The following is a 26455-nucleotide window of genomic DNA, read 5'->3' on the forward strand; positions in this document are numbered from 1 at the left end:
ATCGGGCAGGTAGGTTAGAAAATTTAAAAAGGGAAATGGATAGGTTGAAGTTAGATATAGTGGGAATTAGTGAAGTTCGGTGGCAGGAGGAACAAGACTTCTGGTCAGGTGACTACAGGTTTATAAACACAAAATCAAATAGGGGTAATGCAGGAGTAGGTTTAATAATGAATAGGAAAATAGGAATGCGGGTAAGCTACTACAAACAGCATAGTGAACGCATTATTGTGGCCAAGATAGATACGAAGCCCACGCCTACTACAGTAGTACAAGTTTATATGCCAACTAGCTCTGCAGATGACGAAGAAATTGAAGAAATGTATGATGAAATAAAAGAAATTGTTCAGATTGTGAAGGGAGGCGAAAATTTAATAGTCATGGGTGACTGGAATTCGAGTGTAGGAAAAGGGAGAGAAGGAAACATAGTAGGTGAATATGGATTGGGGGACAGAAATGAAAGAGGAAGCCGCCTGGTCGAATTTTGCACAGAGCACAACATAATCATAACTAACACTTGGTTTAAGAATCATGAAAGAAGGTTGTATACATGGAAGAACCCTGGAGATACTAAAAGGTATCAGATAGATTATATAATGGTAAGACAGAGATTTAGGAACCGGGTTTTAAATTGTAAGACATTTCCAGGGGCAGATGTGGACTCTGACCACAATCTATTGGTTATGACCTGTAGATTAAAACTGAAGAAACTGCTAAAAGGTGGGAATTTAAGGAGATGGGACCTGGATAAACTAAAAGAACCAGAGGTTGTACAGAGATTCAGGGAGAGCATAAGGGAGCAATTGACAGGAATGGGGGAAATAAATACAGTAGAAGAAGAATGGGTAGCTTTGAGGGATGAAGTAGTGAAGGCAGCAGAGGATCAAGTAGGTAAAAAGACGAGGGCTAGTAGAAATCCTTGGGTAACAGAAGAAATATTGAATTTAATTGATGAAAGGAGAAAATATAAAAATGCAGTAAGTGAAACAGGCAAAAAGGAATACAAACGTCTCAAAAATGAGATCGACAGGAAGTGCAAAATGGCTAAGCAGGGATGGCTAGAGGACAAATGTAAGGATGTAGAGGCCTATCTCACTAGGGGTAAGATAGATACTGCCTACAGGAAAATTAAAGAGACCTTTGGAGATAAGAGAACGACTTGTATGAATATCAAGAGCTCAGATGGAAACCCAGTTCTAAGCAAAGAAGGGAAAGCAGAAAGGTGGAAGGAGTATATAGAGGGTCTAGACAAGGGCGATGTACTTGAGGACAATATTATGGAAATGGAAGAGGATGTAGATGAAGATGAAATGGGAGATATGATACTGCGTGAAGAGTTTGACAGAGCACTGAAAGACCTGAGTCGAAACAAGGCCCCCGGAGTAGACAATATTCCATTGGAACTACTGACGGCCGTGGGAGAGCCAGTCCTGACAAAACTCTACCATCTGGTGAGCAAGATGTATGAAACAGGCGAAATACCCTCAGACTTCAAGAAGAATATAATAATTCCAAACCCAAAGAAAGCAGGTGTTGACAGATGTGAAAATTACCGAACTATCAGCTTAATAAGTCACAGCTGCAAAATACTAAAACGAATTCTTTACAGACGAATGGAAAAACTAGTAGAAGCCAACCTCGGGGTAGATCAGTTTGGATTCCGTAGAAACACTGGAATACGTGAGGCAATACTGACCTTACGACTTATCTTACAAGAAAGATTAAGGAAAGGCAAACCTACGTTTCTAGCATTTGTAGACATAGAGAAAGCTGTTGACAATGTTGACTGGAATATTCTCTTTCAAATTCTAAAGGTGGCAGGGGTAAAATACAGGGAGCGAAAGGCTATTTACAATTTGTACAGAAACCAGATGGCAGTTATAAGAGTCGAGGGACATGAAAGGGAAGCAGTGGTTGGGAAGGGAGTAAGACAGGGTTGTAGCCTCTCCCCGATGTTGTTCAATCTGTATATTGAGCAAGCAGTAAAGGAAACAAAAGAAAAATTCGGAGTAGGTATTAAAATTCATGGAGAAGAAATAAAAACTTTGAGGTTCGCCGATGACATTGTAATTCTGTCAGAGACAGCAAAGGACTTGGAAGAGCAGTTGAATGGAATGGACAGTGTCTTGAAAGGAGGATATAAGATGAACATCAACAAAAGCAAAACAAGGATAATGGAATGTAGTCTAATTAAGTCGGGTGATGCTGAGGGAATTCGATTAGGAAATGAGGCACTTAAAGTAGTAAAGGAGTTTTGCTATTTGGGGAGCAAAATAACTGATGATGGTCGAAGTAGAGAGGATATAAAATGTAGACTGGCAATGTCAAGGAAAGCGTTTCTGAAGAAGAGAAATTTGTTAGTATCGAGTATAGATTTAAGTGTCAGGAAGTCATTTCTGAAAGTATTTGTATGGAGTGTAGCCATGTATGGAAGTGAAACATGGACGATAAATAGTTTGGACAAGAAGAGAATAGAAGCTTTCGAAATGTGGTGCTACAGAAGAATGCTGAAGATTAGATGGGTAGATCACATAACTAATGAGGAAGTATTGAATAGGGTTGGGGAGAAGAGAAGTTTGTAGCACAACTTGACCAGAAGAAGGGATCGGTTGATAGGACATGTTCTGAGGCATCAAGGGATCACCAATTTAGTATTGGAGGGCAGCGTGGAGGGTAAAAATCGTAGAGGGAGACCAAGAGATGAATACACTAAGCAGATTCAGAAGGATGTAGGTTGCAGTAGGTACTGGGAGATGAAGAAGCTTGCACAGGATAGAGTAGCATGGAGAGCTGCATCAGACCAGTCTCAGGACTGAAGACCACAACAACAACAACATCAGAAAGATAACTGGGACATTTATTGCTACTAAAGAAATCTCATACTAGTATATAAATGAGAGTATAAAATGAGTATATGCAGTATTATTTAATTTTATGTGTGGTATTTATTTGTCAGTTAAGTCAGAACTCTTTTCATACCCAACTTTAGTTCATTGTTTCCTGCAGTATTGAGTTACATAATGATTGTGACTGTTATTATTATGAGTGGAGTACACACTAGCTTTGTATGATAAATGGTTTCTGCATTAGTGGTAACTACTGCTAGCCATATCTTAGATCGCCCTGTAGTCGTGTGTATCAAGTATACTTCTCAAGGGGAATCTTAATGAATGTCACAACAACTACTAATGTTCAGTTTCCTTGATGTAATGTTTCAAATTAATATGCCTAATGAGACTAGCGACCGCTTAATGTTTCATTCGTATGCACTTTTATAGTTTCGTTATCCTTAGAGTAAAGCCTTTTTAGTTTTCTACAAATTGCATTATAATCGAAATTACTGTCCAATATCCCTTATCCATTAGCCAAACATAAGGTCAAAACCCAAAATCCTCGCAGATGATAATATTAGTTCATGTCATAGCGAACGTTTTTGAGTACTCTAATTGGCGAACTTGACTGAACGTTCGTAAGTTTTATTCACAAAAATCGAGTTCAGAATGTAAATATTAGGCGCAAAACAATTGTAAGACGAGTATTGAATGTCCAGCAGCGCGAACTTGCAATACGTCAGGGAAAACAATTAATACAAAGCTTTCCAGGTCATTGAAAGATAAAATATAACGTAGTGACAAAATTAAAATGGATAGAAAGACGACAGTAGGTCAGGATGAGTGGGACGAAGGAGTGCCTAGTGTACTAGGTGGCAGTTGCTAACAATAAGTCTTTGCAACAAGCAACAGCTACAATAACTATGAAAGACAAAAAATCAGTAAAATATGTAGCCCTACCATATATAGGCCCACTTTCATATAAAATTTCCAACTTATTCAAGAAGAAGAATGTCAAAATCAGTTTCTCTACCAATAACAAACTCCAACAAAGAGTCATACACTCACTCCCACACAATAGCATACCCCATAAGAGATCTGGAATTTATAAACTCAAGTGTAACAACTGTCCTAAATTCTACATTGGCCAAACAGGTAGAGCTTTTGAAACAAGATTCAAGGAACACCTTGATGCCCTACGTCTGAATAACCTAAGCAAATCTACTTTTGCCACCCATCTTGCAGAAAACAATCATACAGTTGAGAATATAGAAAACAACCTGCAGATATTACACCTCAAAGACAAAGGTTTCATATTGAATCTCCTAGAGGAGATTGAGATTCATACACATAAAAACAGGTTCCCTGATCTCATTTTGAATGAACAGACAGAGTCAGTTAACACCCCCTTCTTAAATAACTTTGAAGAAGTTTTTACTTTTTTAAAATTAACTTAAGTCCAATATTCCAATAAAAAACATTCAGTATAGAGGCCCCAAAAACTGCTTGTATGTCACTGAAAAATTGCATAATGAAAACATATGCATTGCATATTATGTCATATATTAGAATTTATCTCTTACTATTGTAACAACTAATTAGTAACACACAGTAATTCTGCACTACATATAATTTTTGTAATCTTATCTGTATGTAATTTTATTTATTCCGTTTTAGATTAATTTCATATAATAGCAAAGAGATATTTTACTGTACCTATATCGACTATACAGCATCTGTAAGTTAACATCGTTATGACTGTAAGCTCTTTGCAAATATTGTTTTCGTTTGTAATGTGAAGCTGGGCCACGTTTTGTAAACGTTATTCGTGTGTGCTGCGTGTGTAATTAAGATGATGAGGTTTAAAGTGACGTCCATTGACTGGAATAGCACTTACATAGTGCATATTGAAAAGTGTATTAAGCTAGCGATCGAAAACATAACCGCACAAATATTTCGTCAGACAGAACTACACAGATCGTAAGTACACTAATCCTGCAAGTTTACTAATGTTTATAAAAACCATCTCATGAGCAATTAGATTTTGTAAATGAAGTAAATCTTTTGTAGTAATACCATTACCGATATGACACAAAAATATTTCTTTTCTTTCCTAATGCAGCAAACGAATAACACAAACAAAACTAGGTCCAACCAAGAATGCTTGTAATCTGCCATCTGAAGATGGATTTGTAAAGAAAAATCCGAAACCGGTCATGGTCTGAAGAGAATAAACCTTCTTAAACCATACATGTGGCTGGTAGCTGTTTTTTATATAAATTATAAACCTTAAGTAGTTCAGTAGTCGAGAACACAGATGACGCCACGGGACGGCAACAGGCTTATGTGGAATACCATACACACGTAAACGATCAAATTCAGAGGATGTGCTCATCACATATAAAACCAGGCAGGAAAGACGACAAGACCGAAGACAGTGGATATGTCAACGACTCGATGGATATGTCTAGTTCATCGAAAGTCGAAAGTGAAAGGAGCGAAACGCGAGTAGCAGAATCTCAATATGAGGACACCTTAGAACAAGAAAGCGGAATATTGCAAGCTTATTACTTTCTTTTATAATCTGGACTTTAATAAAAATGTCAAAGGCAATGTTAATCAGAACACCGGTAGAACTTGTGATTTAAATGACATTCGATTTATTCATTCTCAACATCACAAGGCCAAAAAATGACTAAAGAAAAGTCACACAAACATTTCTATTTAACAAACGCTTTCACTAATATGGGGTCTGTGGTCGACAAAGTGATCAGCTGGGTATCGACACACGACACAAACCAGAACACTAATCGCTCTGTCTAACTTCATACACGTGAATCTGGGGTATGGCACAGAAAGTACCCCACAATCAAGCATCTATACTCTGCTACTCCGAAAAAGAAAAAAATATGGTTTGAAAGAACAGGGTGCTGAGAAACGTATATTGGAGCCCTACACCATAGCAGCAAATTCTTTACTCTTCTGCTGGTCAGGACGGCATATCACGATGCGTTCGGCGACTGAAGTCATGAACGGATAATTCAGAATGGAGGTACTTCCCTATGAGCCTCTGAAACCCCAGTGGATCCAGTGTGCATGTGGACCCGTTTGCTGGACAGCCAAACCAATTTGACTCCGTCCCACGACCATGCGTGACGGAATATGTCAAATATTTAGACGACCGACTCAAGACAAATAAGTACACACACGCATCACTCGTTGTGTGCGTGATGTTAGAAGCAGTACCTCTGACGGTTCAGAAGGTGACAGGCACAGGCTCTAAGTGGCACACTAGCGAAGGACACAGGTCTCACCGTTTAGGTAGACACCCGCAGTTTTTGAGTACCAAAGCTTTCTCACCACCTCCCTCGCGCAGCAAAGCACATTTACATCTTAGACTTCTCCCACTTCAGCACAAGCCAGTCACGAGCTGGAGCGCCGCATTCGAAGATGGGATACTGCTTCTTGCTCAGCATACACCTATTTGACCAATCAGAGACTTTAAGTTAATTGGGAGAAAAGAAAAAGAAAGATTCAGCTTCATGACCTCTTTCCCACGCATTTACATCGTGTCTTTTGCTAACAATATGACCAGGATGGAACCATAGCCCTCCATAATAACATTGTTATCACCCCTGCTGCGTCCATTTCGAAGTTTCTAAAGAACTGCAGTATACCCGTAAAAGCCTCGTGCCTTCACAAATATGTTGTGTAACAGAGTCTGGACGTCTGAACGCCAGTGACCTGTCCCACGGAAATTCGTAGAACGCTCACAGTTGCCTCGTCGGCTTGCTGCCTAACAAGGGCCCATCCTCTGCTTTACTGCCAGTCTACAATGCGCTGGCCACAACAGCGGCGACTTCTCAGCGCTAGTCAGTCTACCTGGACGCAGCTGCCGGCCGACCAGCGCCAATCAACGTGTCTGCACAATGAGACCACGGAACTCAGCAGTCTGGAAATTTTTCCACCCAGGTTCCACAGAAAAAACTCTTCCCTCGGCCAGCAGTCGTCGTACGCTTTTACTGCAGTCTGTCAAATTGGCACCCTATTCCTTTGTCCGCAGGTAAAGCTTACCACTATTCCTTCACTAGTGCACACAAGCAAGTGTAGTAACTACTGCCCATCATTTCATCATAATGTATGAAGTCAGATCGTAATAAGCATCAGCGCCATGACTGAATCAATAATGCAATACAAAAGAATTACATATTTTTCAGATCACAAGATAAATTATGGCCATATACAGACAGTATTACGTGACAGAGACGCTATAGGTTAGGGTTGTGACTAACAATAAAATGGTGGAGTAATTCGCTGTGTATCTATTTTGCAACACAACGCAATATAAATAAATAAACTAAAAATACAAATAACTCACGAAATTTAGTGGTCAGCGTGGTCAGACAGACATCCCTTCAATTTTATACATTCAACTGGCGATTCAACGAAGAAGCATAATTTATCTGTGGTTAAATATACGGTTTTAGCAAAACACAAGAACGTCCTTCCATTACAAATTTCGAAATTTGTGGTAAGGTCGTATGGGGACAAACTCCTGAGGTCATCGATCCCTAAGCATACATACTGCTTAATGTAAATTAAACTAACTTACGTTAAGGACATCACATATCCCAATTCCCCAATACAGGATTCGAACATCTGAGGGGGGAAGCAACACGAACCATTACAAGAGACCTAGACAGAGCAGTTACCCTGCGCGGCCCTTCTATTACAAATAAGTTACATAAACAAGAGAGAACTTCAGTTTCTGAAAGAAGAAGTAAGGGGAAGTAAGTTTTCTCGTGTCATTATGCTGGTACATTCACTTTTGTTAAGATACTTGGGTAACACATGGGGTTACTGTCTGATGTCAGAAATAAAAATTTAATTCATTCAGGTGAAGAGAACATCGCCTTAGGAATCGAGACGATGAAGGGACATTCTGACGAGCAAAAGAACAGGCTGTAAGATTGGTAGGAGGCCAGAGACTCCCTATGAGAGCGTAGGTTCAAAATGGTTCAAATGGCTCTGAGCACTATGGGACTTAACATCTATGGTCATCAGTCCCCTAGAACTTAGAACTACTTAAACCTAACTAACCTAAGGACATCACACAACACCCAGCCATCACGAGGCAGAGAAAATCCCTGACCCCGCCGGGAATCGAACCCGGGAACCCGGGCGTGGGAAGCGAGAACGCTACCGCACGACCACGAGATGCGGTGAGAGCGTAGGTTCGAGTCCTACTGACTGCGTTTCATTTTTGTGTCAAGACGTGAAGAACATCTCCAACGGAACCGTGAAATGAGCGAATACGTGGGAAACATTGCATTCGAGACGCTTGTGAATTTTCCAATTGCCCAGTGAGTGTCGACAAAACACGTAGCTCCTCTGCTTCAACGTATGAGACGTAAAAACTGCTGCAATTTGATTTTACATCATGTGTCAACTTTCTTAAATAATCTGTTACGAGCCTAGCGTGATGAGTTTGTAGACAGCATTCAGAGGACGTTTAGTTAGTAACAGCTCCATGCGACGATTGCCCAACAAAGTAAAGGACATGAGGCAACGTGTCAGTAGCATAGTGGGAGGTGTCGTAACGTAATGTGAGCCCGGATAGCTCAGTCGGTAGAGCATTAGGCTTTTAACCTAAGGGTCCAGAGTTCAAGTCCCTGTCCGGGCAGAAATTCTAATACTTTGGTAGCGGCTCGCCTAGTAGCGGTGAAAGTACTACGGAAAAGAATGCAGCTACGCCGTTTCGTGGCACTGCAGTGCTCTAAACGCCAGCAGTTGCAGGTGTAGGGAGGGTCTTGTGCCACCGGCAGTCGTGGCCGAGTGGTTGTGGCGAGCGGACGTGCCCGTCGCGAGCTCCGCTAGCAGCTGTGTTTACATCGTTGGTCGCCGTGGTTTGCAGCGGCCTGGTGTCTTTACTCAGCGTCTTCTTTCTTTTTTGTAAGTTTTAAAGGATTGATTGTGGAAAATGGTGACGTACAACCGGTCCAATACTAATCAGTTGTTGTTTGATCGTGAATTTCCGCGTCCCACGGCTTTGGAAATCGATCATTGGATCAGATCGGAATTGCAAATAGACCCAGCTTTTCTTGATGGTGTACATTTAGATTTTATTGTTCATTCCGTATTCTTGAAAATCCTTGATAGTGAATTATGTGAGCGTTTGGTGGCTGTCAACGGCGGGGTTCGGAAATTTAAACATGCTGATGGGAATATTAGTGACGTGCAGGTGTTACATGCCGGTTATGGTCTACGTAATGTTAAAGTTTTCCATCTGCCTTTTGAAGTGCCCTTAGATGAAATTAGCCGTGCATTAAGTTTATATGGGACTATCTTTGCTGTCACGAAAGATTATTGGTCGTCCGCGTATGTTTATCAATGTGATAACGGCGTACGTACTGTGCGGATGGACTTAAAGAAACACATTCCGTCCTTCGTTGTCATAGGCGGCCATAGGGCTTTCATCTCCTACACCGGCCAACCTCCAACGTGCTCTCTCTGTCATTCCACTGAACATATGCGGAATTCTTGTCCCCGACGGCGGCCTGTGCAGTTGCCCCTGGAAAACTCAGGTAGTTACGCAGGTGCCCTTCTTAGAGGTTCTACGCCACCGGCTGACTCGCTAGCTCGTGAACCGGTTGTAGCGGGTGTGTCTATTCTCCCTAGTGTACCTGTTGTTCCACCTACGCCTGTTGTCGCCAGTGTCCCAGCAGCTCTGAATGTCGTCCGACCAACCGTTCTGCTCCGTTGCAGGTGACAACTTCCGTGGCTTCACTTGTTAATGAACGTGTTCAGAGCATTCCGGAATCAGGTGCTATTACTGCCGCAGTTTGCGAGACCGCGCCTGCCTCATTGATTCTCCAGTGTCAAACGTCCTCCCCATGTGATGTTGCAACTTCAGTGCCTGTTGTGTCGGACATCCCTGCTGGGGATTGTGCACCTACTGCCACTCCTGACAAGGTCGCGGACTCCAACCCATCCCCCAGTAACATTGCTGCTCCAGCGAATACCTTGCGCATTTCTCCACCTCACGCGGAAAATTTGGTTATGGATGTAGAACCGCACTCTGTTCCCTCAGTGGGGAACGTAAAGACTAAGTTGCAGGATACTGACTTTGCCACGCAACGCGAAAAACGTGTGCGAGAGCAAAGTCAGAAGCTTAAGGGTATGCTACGACAGGGTACCGGCGGCCGGGAAATTTCGCCCCCGTCGAAAAAGGTTAGTAGTGATACGGAATCTCGTAAACAGCGCAAATCTCAGACTCGCGCGTCACGGAAAACCCCGTCGGGAGACACTACCGGCGGCAGTCTGTCGGACGGTGACACGACCAATCCTGCGCCGCTCTCCTGGGCGGACGATGTTGACATGTAACTGCCACGGTACCCTGCTTTCCGTCTCCGGTGAGTCTGCGCCTTACTGGTGACTCCCTTTCAAAACTATATCTCTGCGCCCAGCACCCATGCGTCCTGTAGCTACATGGTTAAAATAGCCACATTTAATATCAACTGTATTGCGGCTCCTCAGAAATTGCAAGTCTTGGCAAATTTTATCCAACATTGTCGGTACGATTTTATTTTTCTGCAGGAAGTGGGCGTTGTGTCCCTTGATGTTTTAACGGGATATTCCGCCATTTATAATATCGACCCGGAAGCTAGGTGTGGTACCGCTATCTTATATAAGTCTGCAGAAGAGCCGATACGAATCAAACGACTACCGACCGGCAGAGGGATCTCGTGCGTTATTGGAGGACTGCAACTAGTTAACATTTACGCTCCGTCTGGCACCAGTTTAAAGAGGGCGAGAGCGAGATTTTTCATTGAAGATGTACCCACCTTGATTGGTAGCCCGACGCTGCCCGTCGTGATGGGGGGGCGATTTTAATTGCGTGGTTGCGGACAGTGATCAGTTTCCCACGGCTCATAAGTGCGTCGACCTCGATCGTCTGATTGCCAGCTTCCAGTTAGCAGATGTGTGGCGTGGTCTCTTTCCTCAAGAGCACGTCTTTACGTATTTCTATCGAAATGGGGCTAGTAGACTTGATAGGTTCTTTGTGTCTACCTGCACAGCAGATCACCTACTTAGTGCCGACGTCGCCCCTGTCTGTTTTTCCGATCACTGTGCCTTCTTCTGTGACCTTCGCGCGCCGCAACTCCGCCAGTTACGTCGATCTCGGGTGTGCAAGTCTAAAGTGGCCCATGTCCGTGCCCCCTCGTTGCGTCGGCAAATATTCACGATATGCTCTCTTCCTGCGGCGAAAAGCTGACTAACTATGCCTCGGTTGTCAATTGGTGGGTTCACCTGGCCAAACCGTCTATCCGTGCTGTTTTAAAGTGTTTTAGCGCCGAAGCTGCGCTGTGGAAACACAGAACCACTGGATATTATTATCAGATTTTAAAAGATGCCGTCTCTCTACCGGATATTGTCGATGAGCAATTTCTGATTCAGTTAAAAGCTGTCAAAGCCCAAATTTTTAAATTGCAAGCCCAAGATTTTCAGGGCTCCTTACTTAGAAGTCGCTGTGTAGGGACGTTTGATGAGTCACCGACTATTCACCATATCGAGAGAGTGCGGAGACGGGGTGTTACTAAATGTATCCGGTGTCTTAGACTGGAGACTGGGGAGCGACTAACCACTGAGAGGGACATTCGCGCGCATAGTTTTGCTCATTTTAGTGCCACGTTTCAACGTAGCGACCACGATAGGGCGGCCGCACATGTACTCATGGGTGAAATGCGGAACCTGCTTACTCGTGAGGACAATGACACCCTCCTTTCCGCCATCACGACGGAGGACATGAGCGATGCACTCAGATTGTCTGCTCGAAACAAGTCCCCGGACCCTGACGGAATTCCTTTAGAATTCTACCTCGAATTCTGGGATGTCTTAGAACCTATCCTCACAAAGGTCGCAAATGAATTGTTGAGTGGCCTTCCGTGTCCGGCAGAGTTCCTAGAGGGTATAGTCGTTCTTCTCCCTAAGACCGCCGGGGCTGACAAAGTTGAAATCTTTCGCCCGATCACGCTATTGAACAGTGACTACAAACTTTTCAGCAAATGCATCGCAACCAGGCTGCACACTGTGATGCGAAAAATCGTTAGCCCTTTTCAGATGTCCGCTGTGACAGGGACGGGTATCCTTGCCGCCGTGAGCACGTATAGGGACGTCGTGGCTCACACTGCTGCCACACGGACTCCAGGGGCGATTCTATCGATTGACTTTCGGAAGGCCTTTGATAGGATTAACCACGATTACCTCTTTGCCCTGTTAGGTCACATCGGCTTTCATATGAACTTTGTCTCCGTCCTTAAAAATGTCCTCACGAGAGCGTCTTCTCGCATTCTGATAAATATCACCCTTTCGGCTCCCTTTATAATTGCAAGATATGTGCGGCAAGGGTGTCCCCTGTCTATGTCCCTCTTTGTTATCGCTCTTGACCCCCTCCTCCGCCGAATTGGGCGCACTGTCAGTGGGATCGATGTAGAGGGTGTACGGGCGTCGTGCGTTGCGTACGCCGACGATGTCGGCGTCTTTATACGACAAGAAAAGGACATCCCTTTAGTTAAACCTCTGTTCAGTCTTTTTGCCCAGGCTACAGGTGCGGAACTGAACCCGCATAAAACGGTGCTGCTCCCAATAGGTGCCTGTCGCGGCTATGCTGCCGATTCATGGTACACCGTCGCTGCCTCCCACATGTTGCTCGGCATTCACTTATTTGCTTGCCCCATAAAGATGGCCGCTCACAACTGGCGCCGTATTTCGACGACTGTCAAGGGTCTCATGGTCCGTCACGCCACCCGGCAATTACATCTTCTACAGCGTGTCGAGTTGATAAATATTCACATTCTGGCTAAAGCGTGGTATGTGGCCCAAGTGCTCAACGTCCCACCTCCGTTGGCACGCACGATCAGCCAAGCAGCACACTGGCTGCTGTGGCGTGGCCATATTTTCAAAGTAAAACTTGCCACATGTACCCAGCCTCCGTCTCGCGGAGGACTTGGTCTCGTAGATGTCAGAAGCAAATGTTCTGCCCTGCTTATCAACAGAATTGCCACCATTGTCGAGAACAGCCCTCACAGTACGACGGCTGCCCTCTTCCGCGCCCATGAGCCCCTTTCTGACAGTGCACCGATCAATGTCTCGCGGATACCTTACAAGCTTGCTGTACTCAGTGATTTTTTCTTGTCCCGCAGTTATCATGTTTCACTAGCTCGCGACCGCAGGACGCGGTCTGCCACTTCTCTGTGTATCATGAGGTGATTGGTTTGCCACCACCGAATAATTTAGTCCGTCAGTATCCCCACAACAACTGGGTTCTTGTTTGGCAAAACGTCAGCAACAAGTTGTTATCGAAGGAAGTGCGAAGCACTTGGTATACGGTCATCACTCGCACTGTGACCACCAACGACCGACTGGCGACTATTCACCTAATTCCGTCCTCTAAGTGCGAGTACTGTGACGAACGGGGTACACTTGAGCATCGGTTTCTTTGCAGAACCACACGAGATGTGTGGGCTATTTCCCGCGACATGCTCGCACTCATTAACAGGACTGACAAGCGGTCGTTTCCCCCGCTAGCGGTTGTCATCCCCGACATTAAACCTTTTCCGCAATCTAAGCGAAATCCTACAGTGTGGATTTTAGGGCATACCACTTACGCTATATTTGCCAAAAATGTAATTGATCCAGTCGACTACTTGTTTTATCTGTGGGAGCGCCATCAAATGCTCCGGAGGACAGCCTCATGTCAGCGATGGATTCAGCGCTTTTTGCAAATCCCCATTGAACAGCAATTTCGGAAAGTCTTCAATCTGGCACCGACTGTTCTCCAACCTTAATGACGACGTCGATTCTGGTCCTGAAATGTGAACAGATGTAATAGCGTGTTGACGTTACGAAGAATTCGGAAACAGAAAACTGAAGAAGAAACTAGAAACACATTGAAATGAAAAAGGTGTTTTGTTTTTAGTTGCCAAATTATCTGCCATTTCATTTTTTTCCCATTATGGAGAAATAGAGTTTCCTCATTTTTTTTTTTTTTTTCTCTCACGTTCGTTTCTTAATATCATGTCCCGCCAGAGTTGAGGGCTTCTAAGTTCTTCGTCTTTTCTTTTTCTTCTCCCACTGCACTTCTTGTCGTTCTCTTCCAGCACTCCCGGGCCGGCCGCGGTGGTCTAGCGGTTCTAGGCGCGCAGTCCGGAACCGCGCGACTGCTACGGTCGCAGGCTCGAATCCTGCCTCGGGCATGGATGTGTGTGATGTCCTTAGGTTAGTTAGGTTTAAGTAGTTCTAAGTTCTAGGGGACTGATGACCACAGATGTTAAGTCCCATAGTGCTCAGAGCCATTTGAACCATTTTTTTTCTTCCAGCAGGAAACGATGAATTTCTTTAGTTTTGGCGCGTTGTTTCCGTTTCCTTTGTGGCTCCAGACATTCTTTCCTCTTCCTCCAGCCAACGGACTCCAAATGTTAAGTTCCACTCTATTCATCACGCCAGTCGGCAATTAATTTAAAAAAAAAATAAAACAAAAAAAATTATTTTAAAAAATAAAAACATAAACAGTGGTGCAGCGTTTCTTTTCGTGAGATCTCGCAGCTGCTTGGAAGTGTGTCCAACGTTTAACACGACAGAAAACTAGCGTCAGTGTGAAGTCGGTGAAGTCGCCATTGGAGCCACAAGCTAGCAATTACGACACGCAAATCACTCGCACACATTGCAGCTGTACCATTATGCTTGGCAGAGGCACAGGATAGCTCAGTCGGCAGAGCGCTAGGCCTTCCGCCAAATGGTCCCGGGTTCAAGCCCCTGTGCAGGCCAAAATTAATACACTGTCGTAACGGCTAATGTGCTGGCAACGGAAGCAGTAGAGAAACGAGTGAGGTCATGCCGTTTTCTGCCGTCAGGTTGCTTTAAAAGGAGCAGTTTGACTAGTCGAGAGTCGCTTATCCGACCGGCAGTCGTGGGCGAGTGGTTAAGGCGTCTGACTAGAAATTAGATTCCCTGTGGGAGCGTAGGTTCGAATCCTACCGGCTGCGTGCGATTTTGCGTAAAAACGAGCAGAAATTTTCGCACACATGTGACATGCGTGGGTGAAAGCGGATCCAAACCAGTGACACCATTCTCAACAAGACGGAAATTTATTTTTTAAGAATACTGTTTCGCGACGGCCGCTGCCTGTTGTGGCTACCGGTTCACCTCGCACGGACGCTAGTACTGCAGAAATCAGTCGCAGGCCCACGAACGCGCCCCCGTCATTTTGTCGCGTCGTCGCCGTCTGTGTGAGTACACAGGTGTGCTTGAAAGTGTTGGACACAGCGAGCATTCATTTCTTTCTAAGAAGCGCAATTCAGTTCATTCGAGTGTGGCAAAAGCAGTGGTGCAGCGTTTCTTTTCTTAAGATCTCGCAGCTGCTTGCAAGTATGGCCATCGTTTAAGACGACACAAAACTAGCGTCAGCGGTGCGTCAGTGGGAAGTCTGGCCATAAGCCAGGAATAACGACACGCGAATCACTCGCACACCATGCAGCATGTACTACAACGCTCGGCTGAGGGACCGGATAGCCCAGTCGGTAGAGCGCTGTACCTTCAACCAAAGGGTCCCGGGTTCAAGCCCCCGTCCAGGCGAAAATTAATACACTGTCGTAACGGCTAACGTCCTGGCAACGAAAGCGCTACAGAAACGAGTGAGGCCATGTCGTGTTCTGCCATCAGATTGCTTGTAAAGGAGTAGTTGCACTTGCCGAGACACGCCTCTGCGACCGGTAGTCGTGGCCGAGTGGTACACAGTTCCGCCGCAGCAGCGGCCGTGTGCAGACGCGCCAGAGTGCTCGCTCCGCGCGTGTTTGGCGGCGCCTGCAGCTGGCTTCGTTCTTGTGAGTACATCATGGCCTTTGCCATGGATGATCAGTTACGCCGTTACACGTTGCGTTTCCAATTTCCGTTCGGTTTTGGCCGACCACATGTCTACGAATTAGTCGATTTTTTCTTCGACAGATTGGGTCTTAAAGACGAAGAAGTTTTATGATTTTCATACGATTTTCTGGCGAATGCCGTCTACGTGAAACTTGTTAGTGCCGAGCCCTGTTTACGTGTAATGGACTTAACTAAGGGTACCGCCGAGTTCGTTAATTCTGATGGTAAAATTTGTAAAGTTATCGTTACCCATGCTGGGTTAGGCCTGCGCACGGTCCGTGTATTCAACCTACCATTTGAAATTGATCTTGACCGTATTCAGCAATGTCTGTCCCAGTATGGGAACGTATTGGAAATTCACCAAGAACAGTGGAGCGGACTTAAACACTTCAATGTGGATAATGGTGTCCGGGTGGCGCGAATTGATCTATCCAAGCATATCCCGTCGAACGTCGTGGTACAAGGCTTCCGGGCACTCGTAATGTGCGAGGGGCAACCACGTACATGTGTCCTTTGTGGCTCTCCGGACCATATGAAGGCCGCGTGTCCCCGTGCTAAACCAGTGCGTCGTGTTTTCCGACAACGTGATGGCCATGTAGCTGGGCAGGATGGTAATAGGCCGACGTATGCCGAGAGCCTTGTCGGTCCGTCTGTCGTTGGCGCGCCACATCTGCACGCGGCTGAGGTTGTGCCAGACGTGACCGCCGCCGATGTAAACACAGCTACGGCGAGCCGAATGCCCGTTGCTCCTGACGTGGAAAACTATGCAAACGACGGGGCCGGAAATTCGTGCCCTTCCGATGCTGGCGTGGTCCGTGTGGAACTTCCGCCTCGGTTGCCCGATCAACATATGCTCACATCTGTGGAGAGTCTTCCACCTGAGGACTCTGATGACCAGCCGCGAGTTTCCCATCCCCTTGAAGTGTCTTCTCCAGTCAGCGTAGTTTCCGGCAAAGAACAGTCTCCCACGGGAGCTACCCCTACCGCTGCGAAATCTGACAACAACGAACAAGTCGAGGACACCCGTCCTCAGAAGAAAGGACGACAAAAGAAATCGGTCCGTAAGCAGAGTGACGAGGAAACTCGTACTCTTGAACAGAAACTGCAGCGTACTATCAAGCAGTTCCCGACGGATGAATGTGAGAGAATCGTCACAGACGATGGAATACAGGTCGTGCAGCATTCAGAGGAGGCCGATATGGGGATGCATGTCGACAGTTCTGGACCCGATGCATTTATGGATACCGCTCACTCGCCGGGGTCGAGCAGGCAGCCTTCCTGGGCTGACGATACGCATTAACATGGCATCACCCTTCTTATGCGGGATTCCAAATTGCAACTGCTAATATAAATCGAATAACATCTGATGTAAAATTGAAATGTTTGACTGACTATGTGTATGCCGCCGATATAGATATCGTTTTGCCGGCCGAAGTGGCCGTGCGGTTAAAGGCGCTGCAGTCTGGAACCGCAAGACCGCTACGGTCGCAGGTTCGAATCCTGCCTCGGGCATGGATGTTTGTGATGTCCTTAGGTTAGTTAGGTTTAACTAGTTCTAAGTTCTAGGGGACTAATGACCTCAGCAGTTGAGTCCCATAGTGCTCAGAGCCATTTGAACCATTTTTGATATCGTTTTCCTACAAGAAGTCGTCACACCCAAGGTCGGGAATGTCACAGGCTATGAGGCCCTCATAAATATTGGCGATGAGGCAGGGACTGCAATTTTGTACAAAGCGGGCATCACTTGTAGACCTCGAGCGATTTTAGAAACGGGTCGAGGGATTGTCGTACAATTCGAAGATTTGCTTTTGGTCAACGTCTATGCCCCGACTGTATCTACAGGCCGAAGGGATAGGAGTGTTTTTTATCGCGATGAAATTGTGCCATTATTATCCTGTGGTTGTTCGAAGATTTTATTGGGCGGCGATTTTAATTGTGTTGTACGCAGAGAAGACCAGTGTCCGAATTTTAATTTTTGTTTGGAGTTGCGAGATTTAATTGATGGGCTGGACTTACAAGATACCTGGTGCTTACTTCGCCCGCAGGTGACCGGATATACTTATGTTACCGCTGCCTCCGCTAGTCGTCTGGATAGGTTTTATGTATCTAAAGACATTTTAAGCGCTGCCAGGGTTTGTGAAATTTGGCCTGTTAATTTTAGCGACCACTGTGCGTATCACATAACGCTTAGGCACGTCTCGCAGAAAACCTTTTTGGGTCGAGGCGTATGGCAACTGAACGTCGCACTGTTGGACGACGGCGACCTGAAGAAGGATCTCAGACACCTTTAACGAGTCAGCGTCCTTGTACCACGTCATACGGGAAGCTAAAAGAGGCAGACAAAAAATCATTACTCAACTGACAGATGACGGTGGTCGTGTTTATGATGAGCAAGGCGAGATTAAGGCTTTTATTCGGAATCATTTCCGGCAACTTTACTCACTGCCTGACACAGATGTAGAGGCGGGAGAGAAATTTTTGTCTAACATTACGGCATCGGTGGACCCGGACGACCACGCACAGCTCCTGGCCAACATAACTAACTTCGAAGTGAAGTCAATCATTACGTCTGCGGCGAAAGGAAAAGCTGCAGGATCAGACGGTTTGCCGGTTGAATTTTATCTTCGGTATTGGGATGTTTTCGGCGACGAACTGACTATCATGTATAATGAATTGTTAACGAATACTGCTTTTCCATCGCAGTTCACTGAGGGCCTGATAGTCTTAGTCTCCAAACCGTCACGAGGGACTTCACTCAATAACTTACGACCAATCACCCTATTCAATGCAGATTTCAAAATCTTTACTCGGATTCTGAATGCCAGACTGAAGCCAGTCCTTAGTAAAGTGCTTGGTTCATACCACATGAACGTGGTTACTGGTCGATCGATGATAGACGCCCTGTGCGAATACCGACATATTGCATATTTGACTTGGACTTGCAAGACCACGTTGGCAATAGTCTTTTTTGACTTCGACAAGGCATTTGATAGGACTAACCATGGATTTCTATTCAGAACGCTGGAGAAACTGGGTTTCAACCAGCATTTCGTACAGATAATAAGGAACTGTATCTGCAATACGTCTTCCCGCGTGAAATTCAACGGCCAGTTAACAGCCCCTGTGCCCATTCAACAAGGTCTGCGACAAGGGTGCCCGCTTTCCACGACTCTTTTCGCCATTGCTATAGAGCCACTACTGAAAACGTTTTGCGTCACCTTACCGGGTCTTCAAACGCTGAATACCAAGACCGTCTGTCATGCCTATGCGGACGATATCAGCGTCCTTATCAACAACGACGAAGAGTTCGATACCGTGCGGCGGCTTGTCCACCGGTATGCCAGCGCCTGCGGTGCACGCCTTTACGAACGGAAATCCAAAGTCTTGCATTTAGGTCCGCAGGCTCGCTTCGCGAACACCGTTTGGTTAGAGGCAACCAACCAGCTCAAGCACCTTGGTTTGATTCTCACTCCGAATCCACGGGAAATGGTAAGAGTGAATTGGGAACTGAAGCTCAACGTCCTTCGAGCTTTGATTCGAGAGCACAATATCGGTGTTTAGACAGGATTCAGAGAGCACATTTCGTCAATTATTATGTTCTCAGCAAGATTTACAATGTTGCCGCTGTTCTCCCTATTCCTCCTGATATTGCAAACAGAATTTTAGCCCTTTCAGGCTGGTACATTTGGCGAGGTAATATTTTTAAAGTCGCTTTCAAGGCTACCGCTTTACCTCGGTATAAAGGTGGTTCAGTCCTTAAAAATGTTGAATTACAGTGGTTAGCGATTTTTCTAGCTCGAACATCAAGGATTTTACGATGTAGTCAGACAGGTCTTACAGCGCGTCTATTCCAGCAGTTAAGACCACCGGATATGACGCCACCGATAAATGTTGGACATATCCATCCTGAGCTCGTTCATATTCGCCGATATTACGTGGAGTCCAGCTATGTGCATCAACACCTGCAACCACTCACTGCTGCGGCTGTCTACAGTGTCTTTACGAATCGGCAACAGAATAACTCTATAGAAATGAAGTATCCTGGCAAGAACTGGCGACAAATTTGGATGAATATCAGCACTCCTCTTCTTCATTCCCGAGTTCGTTCCGTGTGGTATGATGTTGTGAACGAGGTGATGCCCACGGGGGAGAAATTGTGTAAGATCCAACTACGGCCTACACCAACTTGCGACACATGTGGCCATGTGGAAACATTGCAACACATATTATACTGCAGAGATCAGATGCAAATCTGGAATTGGACGAGAATGAAACTGGCTCTTGTTAATAGAACGACGCCATCCGCAATACAACTGCAAGATATATTCCACCCGGACTGGAAATTATTGTCGAAATCTAAAAACAATAGCTATACCTGGTTAATTGGACAGTACCTATATTATATGCTGACGACTAAAACGCCTACACTTTCTGATTTTCATATGTATCTTATTGCCGAATATTACGCGATCAAACGATTACGAAAGTATAAAGAAAAGTTTCAGAATTTTCTCACCGTTGCTTTGAATGATGGGAAGCTTTAACTGTGCGAACCAATGGGTACGATCATTGCTTTTTTTATTTATTTCTTCTATTATCAGGGTATCTAATTGTCAGTTTTCAGGACTCCATTGCTTCATAGGTTGTACAATGTGTGCACCTAAGGTCAACGAGAAGCAGCATGCAACAGGATGCCAAACTTGTGGAGCCAGTATTTATTTCTGGTTTTTTACGTTACCCAGAAGACAAGTATAGTTTAATTTGACGAAGTTTAACAGACGGGAGAGTATTTCTTTCTAGATACCCATCTTTCCTCTATACGGAACTTTATTTTTCTATTATTATTTACGATGCTGAAAGAGAAACCTCTGATCTTGTTGTTTTTGTCTCCACCAACTCAAGGAACACACAATAGTACACAGTTACTTTAGTCAATCACTGCAAGAAAACAGCACGGCGGTAATCTCGGCGAACATACTCTCAACGCTTTGAATCATGCCTTCAGGAAACTGAATCATCGACGAATGCAGCACGACACGGAAACATTTCTGCTATTATAAAGTGAAGACGAGCTTGAGACGTAGTGATTCTCAGATCTACCACCGCAAAAAAAAAAAAAATAAATAAATAAATAAATAAATAAATAAATAAATAAAAATTTAAAAAAATCCACTAATAGAAACAAAAGAAAAAAAAAGTGGTTAAGGCGTCTGACTTGAAATCAGATTGTCTCTGGGAGCGTAGGTTCGAGTCCTGCCGACTGCGAAAATTTTCTCGCCCTCAGAAGATGGACGTTCAGCTGCATCCTAGCGGTTGAGTCACTACTAAACACGTGGGTCGCCAGCAATGTGCAGTGTTCTTGGCTACAGGGCGCAGCGCTACAGTCGCGCCCAGAAGCCACAGCTCATCTCCTCGTCTCACAGCCGTCCACCAGGTGTCAGTACAAGTGTCGCCTCTCTGGGCAGTGCAGACGTGTCTATTTTAGCTTGCAGACGATGACGTGTAGCAATTTATGAGCTAGCGCAAGTCAAATGTTTTACCGCGTGTATCTGCTAGATACTGCCTCTCACACGGTGGAGAGGCTCACTCCTTCTTGTGTCTCGTTCTCTGCACACGAGTTGCACGTGGCATCGATATATCACAGGTTTTCTAGCGCCAGCGAAGTCAATATTACACGAATCGAGTCGACATGTTTGCTTGTTACGATGACGGAAGCAGAAGAAATGTGTGTGGTACTTCACTGCATCTGCTGCTCGCCTTTCAGCGTCCCTGTGTCTTATCAGACGAAGATGACTGTGAAATTGGCGACGAGACGAGGCAGAGGTTAACGACGACGTGCAAAACAGAGACGTTCCACGTCAGCCGAAATAGCTCAGTTGGGAGAGCGTTAAACTGAAGATCTAAAGGTCCCTGGTTCGATCCCGGGTTTCGGCATGCATTCGTTTGTCAGCCGAAATAGCTCAGTTGGGAGAGCGTTAGACTGAAGATCTAAAGGTCCCTGGTTCGATCCCGGGTTTCGGCATGCATTCGTCACTCTCTTCGGAGTCGTGGGCCCGAACACATCGCGCGTCCGCTCCGGCGTGTCGGGCGGTGTTTACGTGTGCTTCGCGGTCGGCGGCGGTTCATCGCGGTGACTGTTTCTTCGCTGCTGTAGTCAGCTGAACTGTAAGTTAAGATGGATTCTGAAGACCGAGAAAATAATATCCAATGCGAATTTGATAGAAACGTAACCCGACCGTCTGCTTTCGAAATTCATTCGTGGATGAAGAACGATTTGAAACTTCCTGAAAGTGATGTGCTAGGCTTGCAATTAGACGCGTTCCTGAACTCTTTGTTCGTAAAATTGAAATGTCCGGAATTGTGTGATGCCCTTGTCAGTGAAAACGGTGGCGTACGTAAATTCAAACACTCTGATGGGACAATTAGCAATGTGACTCTGTCGAATGCTGGATTTGGTATTCGAAATGTTCGGGTATTCAATCTTCCGTTTGAATCTAGGAATGAGACAATAGCTCGGAGCCTTATGCCTTATGGCACGGTTTTGTCGATTACGAAGGAAAAGTGGTCGTCCGCTTATATCTATCAGGTTGAGAACGGTATCCGTAGTGTCAAAATGATTGTGAGGAAGCACGTTCCTTCGTTTTTGGTTATGGCCGGCCACCGGGCGTTTATTTCGTATAGTGGTCAGCCACAAACCTGTTCCTATTGTAATGCCACAGACCATTTTCGGCAAAATTGTCCTAGGCGTAGGCGCCCTGTGCAGCTGCCGCCCCGTGGGCAAGATGACGACGCGTCGTACGCGGCCGTGTTGTTAGGTGTTCCGCGTTCATCGGCACGTTCCGCGGACACGGAAACACCGTTAGATGATGCGATCGCGATGGATACCGATGCCACTGCCACCGGTACTGATGCTGTTCAAGACATGTCCGTACTTTCTCAGTCAGTTCCCGCCGCTACTGTACCGATTCCGCCTCCGGCTGTGCCTGAAGTTCCGGAACGGACCGGATCAGAACCCGTTCAGGTGGTTACCCCCCCTGTTGCTGTTGTGGATTCGTCACCATCTAATTCCGTACTTCAAGGTGTTCCGGACGGGGCTCCTGCTTCACAGGAACCAAAGCCAAGGCGTGAAAGTGTTTCGGACAGGCGTGGCAATACTGACCGCTTCCGCAGTGCCAGTAGTTCACGGATTTTAGAAAAACGATCCTTTTCTCGCGGAGAACGCAGCCCGTCTCCGGAGTGGAAGCAGGTTACCCGTCCGAAGTCGAAACAAAAGCCAAAATCTGTGCAAAAGCCGGCGCACAAGCCCTTGCCCCGCCCCGTAGTCGAATCTCGGCCGTCGGTTGCGGCGGGGCGTCGTCCACAGCGTCCTGTGGCGAGCAGTCAGCCAGCGCCTACGACAAGAGTGTCGGAAGACAGGCGGGAAGAGGTTGTCCGGCAGTTAAAGGAAATGTTGCACCACTCTGATGTAAATCTAGCAATGGACACTACGACGTCTCAGGCAACGAACCCGGCACAACTTTCGGTTAAGCGTAAGGCGGAAGACACTCCCCAGCGTCGCACGCGCCCCCCTTCGCAGGATTCCGCGTCTGCACCTCCCACACAAGAACCGCCTACTTCGGCTGCAGCATCTGCACGTTGTGACTGGGCAGACGATATGGAGGAGGTGGGTGGGTCCACTCCTGCCGTCTAATTTGTTTTATTTGTTTTTCCCTGTAGTCTATGGTAGCACGCCCTCCATCAGTTGTGGCTACTATTAATCTTAATAAATTGGAGTCGCCTGTGAAGTTTGCAAGTTTTGTGGGTTTTTTACATTACATTGCTGCTGACGTAGTGTTTTTGCAGGAGGTTGTGATAGATCTACTTCACTCAATTCCGGGCTATCAGGTACTCTTGAACTTTGATATTGAGTGTAATTGTGGTACTGCCATTTTAATTCGTGTTGATCATGCTTATAGTAATGTCGCTACAATTCCTAACGGTCGAGGTGTAGCTTGCACGATCAACAAAGTACGATATATTAACGTGTACGCCCCTTCTGGTGCCGACGGGCAGCCGCGTCGCCGTGTGTTTTATAGTAGTGACATTTGTCACCTTTTACGGGGCCCCCATCTGCCTGTAGTCATGGGCGGCGATTTTAACTGCGTGCTGGAAGATAGAGATCAGGAGCCACGGCCGTATAAGTGCCTAGAATTACAGACGCTCGTTACGGAGATGAATTTAATTGACTCGTGGTGTTATTTACACCCGCGGGACGTGGGACTTACTTTCTTTTACCCCACGGATAGGAGTCGGCTTGATAGAATTTATGTTTCTCGTGATAAACAGCACTGTCTTACGGAATCCTCTGTTCACCCCGTGATTTTTGCCGATCATTGTGCGTACGTCTGCCGCTTTCATTCTCTGTTGGTGATTAAACCCCGCGCCAGTCGATTATGGAAGTTTAATGCGCGACATCTCTCACACCCACATTTTGCGCCGGTTATCGTGCGTGTGTGGCAGAGGGTGCTGAAATATCGCGGCCTATATGCCTCCACTTTGTCATGGTGGGTAGAATCTGATAAGCCGGCATTACGCAAGGCCATCCTGGAGTTCAGTCAGCATGTTGTTCACTGGGAGCGTTCTACATTGCAATTTTACGAGAGCTGTTTAAATGATGCCATCCACCTGCACACAAATAATCCCGCTCTTCGGATGGCGACAATTCGGCGTATAAAACACCGTCTTCTGGATTTGAAAAGGGAATCGTTGCGCGGATCTGTCGTACGGAGCCGAGCCCCCGGGGCGCTGGCTGATGAAGCGCCTTCCGTGTTTCATCAGCTGCGCGAACGCCGGCGCGCAAAGCGACGTTACGTCACAGAGCTGGAATCAGCTGACGGTGCGCGGCTTCATAGCCAGGCGGCAATTCTTGCCGAGGCCCACCGTCACTTCATCGAACTTTTCAGTGAGAAATACACTGATGCTGCCGCGATTTCAGAGCTTCTCCACGACGTTCCGTACGTCTTATCCGTAGCGGATCGCCGTCGCCTCACAGAAAACTTTACCGTGGAGGAAGTGAGTGATGTCTTAAAACTGCGTTCCCAGAATAAATCACCGGGCGCTGATGGGTTTCCACCGGAATTTTATATGCATTTTTGGCACTTGTTTGGCTCGGCCCTGACTGATGTTTTTAATGAAATTTTAAATGGTGTGGATGTCCCTGCGTCCTTCCTGGAAGGTATTGTGGTCTTGGCTCCAAAGGTTCCAGTCACCAGGAAACTGTGCAATCTTAGACCAATCACCCTTCTTAATGGTGATTATAAACTCTTCACCAAATGTGTCTCCTCTCGCTTGAAGCTGGTCATGAAAAAACTGATTAGTCCCTTTCAATACTGTGCAGTGCCGAAACGCACTCTCTATGGTGCTGTGTCGACATACCGCGATGCCATTGCCTATGCTTCGACGAATAGGATTCCTTTTGGCATTTTATCCATCGATTTTGCAATGGCTTTTGACAGAGTTAGCCACCAATATCTCCGGCGAGTGCTACAGAAATTTGGTTTCGGTGTAAAGTATATAACTATGATTTTTAACCTTTTCAAAAATTCCACCTCACGGATTAGTATCAATGGATTTTTATCGAAACCAGTTCCGCTCTGCTGTTCAGTCAAACAAGGGTGCCCTCTGTCAATGGCGCTTTACGCAATTTCCTTAGATCCTTTGTTGCGTAAGTTGCACAGTGTTTGTAGAGGAATACGTATTGGAGAAGAGAAGCACGTTTGTCGCGCTTATGCTGACGACCTTGGCCTCTTGGTGTCCTCGGCCACCGACTTCAATACAATACGCGCTGTTCTTACACAGTATGAACGTGCATCCGGTGCGAGCATCAATACCCGTAAGACGGTTTTTCTGCCTATCTATGCGGCGACACGGGGCTTCAAACGCCCATGGTTTACAGTGAAGCAGGAACACAAAATTTTGGGTGTTCGCTTTCAAGCCAATCTGTTACAGACTGCGTCCTACAACTGGCGTATTGTCTTAAATGGCATACGGGCTATGGCTAGCCTGTCCGCTACTCGCACCCTCGCATTAACACAGCGGGTGATTTTAATAAATGTTTTCTTGCTCAGCAAAGCCTGGTACCTCGCACAGTTATTTCAGGTACCCAAGAATTTGGGCAGAGCCATAACACAGGCAGTCTATTGGCTATTGTGGCGGGGACATATTTTCAAGGTGTCTTACGAAACATGTACTTTGCCGCGCGAACAGGGTGGACTCGGCCTCATTCATTTTGCTATGAAAGCCGCAGCGTTGCTCCTTCATCGGACGAGCGTCACCATTGAACAGGATCCGTCGAGCCCCACAGCTGTTCTGTTCGCTATTCATCGGCCTCTATCTGAAGCGGCACCTCTCGACCCGACTACAATACCGTTTCAGCTGCGTTATGTTCGAGAATACTACATTCAAAAAAGGTATCTCGCCGCCGACGTACTCGACCATCGAACACGGACTGTGAAACGTGTCTACCAGGGACTAAGAGGACGGCCAGTCGGTAATAAGATGGAGGCGCGCTACCCGCGATCTGCGTGGAGGACGGCGTGGGCTCACGTTCACGCTCCCTTCCTGTCAGCGGACGTCAGCAGCTTTTGGTACCAAGTGGTTAACAGAATTCTCCCCACCAACGAATAGCTGAGCCGCATCCACTTATCTCCATCGAGCTTGTGTGAAGA

General features: G+C 46.1%; 4 non-coding genes across 4 annotated transcripts; all 4 read left to right on the plus strand.

Moving 5' to 3' along the window:
• The first annotated feature begins 8438 nt into the window (after positions 1-8438).
• Positions 8439-8511, plus strand: Trnak-uuu. Its single transcript has one exon. It is a non-coding gene; the product is annotated as a tRNA-Lys (tRNA).
• Positions 8512-14790: 6279 nt separating this feature from the next.
• Positions 14791-14872, plus strand: Trnas-aga. Its single transcript has one exon. It is a non-coding gene; the product is annotated as a tRNA-Ser (tRNA).
• A 6738-nt stretch (positions 14873-21610) lies between these two features.
• Trnaf-gaa lies at positions 21611-21683 on the plus strand. The gene has a single exon. It is a non-coding gene; the product is annotated as a tRNA-Phe (tRNA).
• Positions 21684-21698: 15 nt separating this feature from the next.
• Trnaf-gaa lies at positions 21699-21771 on the plus strand. Its single transcript has one exon. It is a non-coding gene; the product is annotated as a tRNA-Phe (tRNA).
• Positions 21772-26455: the final 4684 nt, after the last annotated feature.

This window comes from Schistocerca americana, chromosome 3, assembly GCF_021461395.2.
Source record: "Schistocerca americana isolate TAMUIC-IGC-003095 chromosome 3, iqSchAmer2.1, whole genome shotgun sequence".
Lineage (NCBI taxonomy): Eukaryota > Metazoa > Arthropoda > Insecta > Orthoptera > Acrididae > Schistocerca > Schistocerca americana.